We start from the raw sequence: 7,709 nt of genomic DNA, 5'->3' as shown, positions 1-7,709 counted from the left end.
AATAGTCTAATAAGTTATAAATTAAAAATGCATTATCTATGTTTTCTAAAAACGCAGACATTAAATAAATAATGGTCACATGAAGACAAGACAATTGTGATTAAAAACTGATATTTAGAAAAATGGACATATGAGGGTCATTCAGATGTCAAAGTTATATTCCAGAAATGGTTAGATCTAGATTCTCTGATTCAGCAGGAGCTCTCAGAACTGTTAAGCCCATGGCTTTGGCTCTACACACAAGGAGGTTCTTGTATTGACCTCAAAGTTCAAGTCTGAAGACAAGGCTACATGAAAGAAAGCCTGGAGGATGCTCATTTTTCAGAGGATGCTTCCTATGTCTGCAGACATGGAGGCTCAAGGTTTCTGTACAATTGGTGGGCTTTTGAGATCAGTCTTGTATTTTGATCAGTTCCAAATGCCAGTAACTAAACTTAGAGTTTCTCTCCAAATGTGTCTCAAGATTTTCTTTCTTTACTTTTTCTCTTTCTTGTCACTTCTCTCAAATTAATGGTGACTTCCCAGGGGCCCATAAAACAATAGGCTTAGGAAAAGTTGACAGCATCATCTGAACTTTGCCGCAGAACTGAGATTTTTAGTCTGATTGAGACAATTTAGTGGGCTTCTGGTGCTCAAAGCCTTGTTTCATCTTCCTCCCTCCACAGTTTTGAAACTTTAGCCATCAGATTTTCCAACTCTTTGAGGAACCACATTTCTTAGCTCTGTCTTTCCTTTTTCATTTCTGAGTATAAACTTGGAAATTCTGAGCTCAGCCCTCATAGTTCCTTGTGTAAACAAAGACATTTTAAAATGAAAATTTTGATTCGTTTCAATAATTTCCCACAGAAAGCTTGGTAGGCACTAGGTCTGTTTATCAAGTGATTTTTGCCATGACAACTTTTACCATATACTTCTCTAGCATGACAGATTGCACTTTTATTGAAATATCCACCCCTCCTTATGATGTAATGAGATCAGGATACCTTTCCAGTCAATTAATATTAATTATGGACATATAACCAGTAGGCTGTTAACAGTTTATGTAGGCAATATTTCAAGTGTGTTTTGATATGTGGTGTGCATTGTATACCATTAATGCCATCATATAAGCAGCTTCCTAGCTGCTGTATTTGGAACCTCAGCCCCAGACTGAAAGTGCATGAAACGTACCTAAGGAGCAAAAGTGAGCTAAAGGCTGCCAGAGCTACAGGTTGAAACTGAGCAGCCAGGCCAAAGCTGATCTGGAACAGCTGTCTCTCAGCTAACACACAGATGTGTGTGTTTGTGAGTGAAAATGACTGTCTTTGAAACCACCAAGTTTTGAAGGGATTTGTTATATAAGTATAGTTAAGTGGAAAACTTTTCATAAGATGACTTAGTCCTTGCACATTCCACAATCTGTTTCCTTCTTGTCAGATTTCTACTACATTGTTGTTAAGCCAATGTTATGAAGTTTTGACATAGTAATCTGTATCTATCCAAACAAGGCAAAAATCATGTGCCTTGTTAATGTAAATTTGTTCACAGAATTGTACAGTGTTTTATTGATGATCATGAAATGTTACAATTGTGTGTGTCCATGCATATCCATGGGGAGTCCAAACCAGGTAATTGCTGGGACTTAAGGCAGCTGTATGTTCAGAAAACGACTGTGTCATAAGGAAATATGCAGTTGAGTATCAGAGGAAGGATGCCCAATGTTCTCTGCACACTTTTAAGCACATTTGCACATGCAAGTGCATACTATGCTGCAAACACTACCACACAGTACACACACACACACACACACACACACACACACACACACGTTTGTCTGAGGGTTAGGTAGATAGGTCATTGGATAAAAGCACTTGCCTAGCAAAAATGAGGACCTCATTTCAAATATCCCACACCCATACATAATGTCATAAGTAGTGACACACAAATGTCATCCCAGGGAGGCTGAGACACGTGGTCTCTAGAAATTGCCAGATAGCTAATCTAGCCAAATAGGTGAGTTTTTGGTCCAGTAAAAGATGCTGTATCAAGAAATACAGTTAGAGCAACTGAACATGACATCTGACATTGTTTTGTGGCCTCTATATGCACATGAGCCCCTATACAGACATGAACGTGTGTACACACTTACATGCACACCATAGAACCATGTGCTAAAAATGCATCTATCTATATGAGGTCATAAGTAGAAAGATAATAAGATTATATAGTCATATCATTATAAAGTTACAAAATACTTAGGAATTGCCTGATTTACTGTTTTTAAGTTTTAGCTTTATTCTGTTTGGAAGAGATATATCTAAATATGAATCTATTCTGCACTCCTATATGTAATATTGTGTGTTGCTTCAATTGTTCAAGTCATTTTAAATTTGCAGTAATTTCAGTTTATACATAAATAAATAAAAGACAGAGTCAAAATTTCTGAATTACAGCATAGTGAAATTGGTCTACAGGAGTAAGAAGGAACCGGAGATGGTCACTGCATATACTACTGAAAACTGTTTAAGTATCTGGCCAGAGGCAGAGGACAACCACTCTTTCATTCTCTTGTGTGGAACCTCCAGGCAAACAAAAATGTCATGATTAAATATTTGGCCTTCTGTGTCATGTAAGCATAATGAAAGATATCTTCAAAGAGAATATCTGGGTACTGTGTTGTGTTTAAGCTTAATTACTTCCTTTTGGAGCAATTTGTATACCAGAGACAGCTGGAGGAGTGAGTGGCAAGTCTTGTATGAGTGTGCCTTCCTACATGTGACCACCTCTTACACACATCTCTGCTGTTGGCCCTAGATCCACTTCATTGTCATTGCTATTCTGACAGTTTTCACCTTTTCTAATGAAAATAAATGACTCTCTTTTTCATTATTCCCTGAGAATATCTGTCCTAGTTAACTATACTTCTTGAGAAAGTGGAGATCATATAATAAACATTCATGAAATGTTCAATAATCAGTTTTATGTCCAAGAACCAGTTTGTTTCCAGGGCAATTGTTGATTTTATTTCCCCACTAACTAGGAGGTGATCCCAGTGACATGATAATACTTGCATGTGTCAAACAACCAGAAAAATTAAGTCATCCAAGTCATGGGAGCTTGGCTTGGAAAGCTAGGATTTAGCGTTTACTTTCATGATCCTCAAAGCTACTGATTCTACTTTAAGAGTGAAGAAGATTAAATATCGACTGGAGAAATAACAAGAAGACATAGAGCCAAATTCTAATCCATAGGAGGCAATGAAAAGGGAAGAAAGAATGATTGTGAGAAAGAAGGATTGGACCATAGCTTTCCCTCTATTCCTTTTTTATACAAATTCTGGTATTTATTAAATTATATATTTTTTAATCAAAAAGAAAAATGCAGACTAAGAGGAACCTCAAATACAAGGACTAGACAGCAAAGCCTATGGGAAGGAACGGCATGAAGTGTCACAAAGAGTCTGAACATGTGGTATTAGCTGTTCTCTTTACATTTCCATTTTAGTCACTCTAGGATAACATAGTTGTTATTCACCTATTTTTATACCCCAAATTCACATCTAGTTCCACATGAAGCTTCCTGCTTATGATGTCAAATGTCTCACAGATGTCAAATTTTAGTAATGACTTTATGCCAACCCATGCAGAAAAATAAGACAGTGCAGGAGTCAGACAAGGACAATAAATGCACAAAGAGTATACACTCTGGGTGAAAGAACTGAATAATTAAAAAAAAAAGATCAAGAAAACTCAGTTATTACTGAACAGCTCTCATTAACACCCAAGTTCCTTATGTTAAATAGTTTCTCAACAGAGATATGCTAGACATTTTAATTTCAGGTTTGTCCTTCCCATGCCCTTCCCACCCCAACTCCCAAAAGGTACTACTGGAGATGAGTATTATTTTATGTGGGCATAAATTTACAGGTGTCCTTTCAATCTTGAGTGCAGAGGTGAAGATACTCATTTAAACTTCAGTTACTGTGCACTGTCCATCAGGCCGTCTGGATCTCACACTCACTGTTCCACCCCCTGCTCCTGATCGATCTGACCCATCAGCCACTGTCTGGTTTGTGTTGGGAACCACGAGTCTCTGTTGGGTCAAGGAGTGCTGTGTGGTGGCAGCAGGTGCGTCCTCACTATCACTACTAGCATCAGATTCTGTTTCTTCAATGGAGGTGTCTGGGCCCCTGGCTGAAGATGGTGACTCATGATCCTCTTCTCCTTCCCCCCATGACTCCTTTCAGCTCTGTTGTTTCCACCGAGTTGTAAATGAGCAAAAGAGTCTTCCAAAGGCGGGCCTGCATCAGGGGAAGGTATTGCGGGGCTGGTTAGCTGACCATCAACTGATGTTAGGGGTCTTACGGAGGAAGATACCAAGGGCTGAACAGAAGCTCCACTTTGCGCTGATATGCTGTCAGCACCATCTGCAGAGCTCTCTCTGGCTAGGTTCGCAGTATTAGTGTCACAGTCCAGCCTAAGTCCAGCTACTCCTTTCTTTGGTATATCTATTATATCTCCTTTAATCTTCCTGCAACGCCCGTGCTCATTTCTCCGATATTGAACCATGTTTTCAAGATCAGCAACATGCAGAAAACCAGCAATTAACATTTCAGCGTTTTTGTTTTTGTTTTCTTATCTTTGGAGAAAGCGTCTTCCAGCTCTCTACTAGTACGCTCACCATAGTGCCACCACCCATGTCTTCCCTCAGAACACCAGGCATATTCACCATTTCCTCTACTTGCTGCCTTAAGTTCTTCAGGTGACAAGAAGGTTGGCTTGCCCAGAAAATCCTCAGGAATTTCTTGTCGACAAAAGGCACATCGTTTTCCAAGCTCCCTTTACACAGAGATAGCAGAAAACATGCTTACAAGACAGACTGACTGGGTGAACACATGTTTGCAGACAAATGGCACATTCGGGTACATTTAGAGAAGGTGCGTGATTAAAACAGGACTCATTCGCTTTCCTATGTGTAGGAAGCATGTTTATGGAGTGATCAATTTCACCACAGCCAGCCATCATTGCTATCACAGGTCCCACAGATGTTTGTCCAAGAAAAAAAAAAAAAAAACATCTTCACCTCAGATAGTCAGCTTGTACTATTTTCTCTTCCACTGCTGATTCATTCTTTGAGCCTCCAAGCCCACAGCGCCCTCTATTTCTTAAACAGAATCTGGAAAATCATAGGGACACACAAGCCTGTGCACTGGATCCCTCACCTTGGAAACAGGATCAGTAGCTCTGACCCAGTGCAAAGATATGGGGCTGAATCACATGTTCTCTGTAGGACTTTCCACTTATAGTGGGATTAGGAAGCTCGATCAGGAAAGTGGATATGGAGGGTGATGATGGAGCGAACGGAGGAAAATCTATGTGGCAGTTTGAATTAGATGCCATGCATAAACTCATGTGTTCTGAAAACTTGCTCCCCAGATGGTGGCAGTTTGGGAGGTGAGACTGTGCTGGAGGAGGTGTGCTGCTGGTGCTGGACCGTGGTGGTTTATTTGCCCCAGCTTGCCCTTGTTAGTTTGGGCTCACTCTCCGGTTACTGTTTACCATCTGCTGTGGCAGAGGTGCTGTCCAGCCTATTCTCCTGCCGGGTTTTCCCCTGCTATCATGAAGCTTCCCCTCAAGACTGTAAGCCAGAAATAAATCCATTCTTGTAATCTTTTTTTTTTTTTTTATTAAGTTGAAAGTTGTATGGATACATCATGTGCTGGTACCATCATTTCCATCCTCCCTGTCTCTCTTCCACACAGCATCCTCCTCAGTGGTGTTACTGGTATTCCTAATGGGTTGTGGGGTTTAGATGTGAGAGCAGCTGTCAGTCATTGCAAGTGCGTGGGGGGTAATGCCTCTGGACATTCCCTTCTACTCTGTGGCTCCGTGGTTCTTAAACTCTTTCCACCACCTCTTCCTCAAAAATCCTCGAGCCATGGTGGTTGTGTTTTAAGTCTACTTTTGTGTTACACTCTCAGCAGGTTCTGGACCTCTGCTTTGGCACATATTGAGTTTCCTTTTGCTCATCTCATCAATTCCTCTGAGGTTTCACCTGGCCCTGGCTGATGTGCAAAGGGTCGTTTATCTCCTCATTCTAGATGCCTTCTGAACAAAGAAAACAGATTCTCCAAAGGAGACTGAGGTCAGCCTAGCTTCAATGGGATAATCAATAATGATTAGTTAATAATAAAATTAATAATTAAGAGAGAGTTAGGTGGGTGTAACCTCTCTTTTGGCTGAATACTAGTGGGAACTTCTTGTTAAAGTCCATGGTTTGGGTCTCCATAGGATTCTGACTCGGTTTCCAGTTCCAGTTTGGGGTTCCTTTCCACTAAGCATATCTCTTAGCCAATCAGAGAGCCATTGGTTACCAGCTTCAGCTGGGTGCCACTATTGCCCAGGCATTTCCACCTTGTCAGGATGGTTGCTTTGGCGTAGCAGCGTCTCCTGTTAGCACACATTTGTGGCCATTTTCCCACAGTAGCGAAAGCAATGCTTTCCAGCACTACATGTGCAGGCTGTCTGGGGACTAGCTTCCTTCCAGATTCCATCTGGATTTCTGTGTCAGCAGCATGTGGTGTCTTAAACAATAAGGCCTTACCTTTTACCTCAGGTGAGTAAATAAGTGCTTTGACAAAAGTGTCTTCTTGGGCTGGAGAGATGGCTTAGTGGTTAAGCGCTTGCCTGTGAAGCCTAAGGACCCCGGTTCGAGGCTCGGTTCCCCAGGTCCCACGTTAGCCAGATGCACAAGGGGGCGCACACGTCTGGAGTTCGTTTGCAGAGACTGGAAGCCCTGGCGCGCCCACTCTCTCTCTCCCTCTATCTGTCTTTCTCTCTGTGTCTGTCGCTCTCAAAGAAATAAATAAAAAAAAAAAAAGTGTCTTCTTTTAGGGACCTTGAAGCTCTCTTCAATCAACAGCTCAAGGTGGATTTTATCTGATACCTGGTACTGCGAGTTACAAATCAGAGCCAAATGTTTTAGGGTTAGGCTTCATCCCACCCTCCCAGAACCCTTCTTACCTGTCAATCCCTGCACACTTCTGTTGAGGGTTGTATCATTTAGTCTGCTCTCCATGAGAAAGGTTTCTATGGTACCAATTCATTTTGGATTAAGTTTTCTGTACATTTCCCCTGTCCTCCCAGTCCTCTTCCCAGACAAATTTTCATCCTTATTATTTTACCCCTGAATTGCCTGTCAGGTATGCCTGTAACTCAAGGTATTCCAGGTTAGGAACCACAGATAAGGGAGAACATATGGCATTTGTCTTTCTGTGCTTGTGTGAGTTATATTAGTATTATTTGTTCCAAGTCTTTCCATTTTTTTACAAATTTCATTGTATCTGCTCTAATTATTTTCTGTTGGTCTGATGCTCTGTGGCAGTAATGAGAAGGTAGCTCCAACAGTACATTATATGTGTGTATGGAAATATTAAAATGGAATACAATTTCGTATAATTAATATGCATCAGTGAAAAATAAAAATCTAAATCCTGGCAAGCAAAGCACTAAAGAATATGAGGGCAGGGTGTGGTGGCACATGCACTTAATCCCAGAACTGGGGAGGCAGAGGTAGCAGGATTGCTGTGGGTTCGAGGCCACTCTGAAACTACATAGTGAATTCTAGGTCAGTCTGGACTAGAGTGAGACCCTACCTCAAAAACTAGATCTGAGAAACAAGTCAGAACCATATTCAAACACAAGTCTGCTCTCTATTATCAAGCTACCACC

General features: G+C 41.0%; 1 pseudogene; it reads right to left on the bottom strand.

Annotated features, from left to right (window-relative positions):
* Positions 1 to 3,938: 3,938 nt before the first annotated feature.
* LOC101605245 lies at positions 3,939 to 5,038 on the bottom strand (annotated as a pseudogene).
* Positions 5,039 to 7,709: the final 2,671 nt, after the last annotated feature.

The sequence above is a fragment of the Jaculus jaculus genome, chromosome 2 (assembly GCF_020740685.1).
Source record: "Jaculus jaculus isolate mJacJac1 chromosome 2, mJacJac1.mat.Y.cur, whole genome shotgun sequence".
Lineage (NCBI taxonomy): Eukaryota > Metazoa > Chordata > Mammalia > Rodentia > Dipodidae > Jaculus > Jaculus jaculus.
Note: the sequence above shows the minus strand (reverse complement) of the source record. Positions and strands in the feature narration are given on the sequence as shown.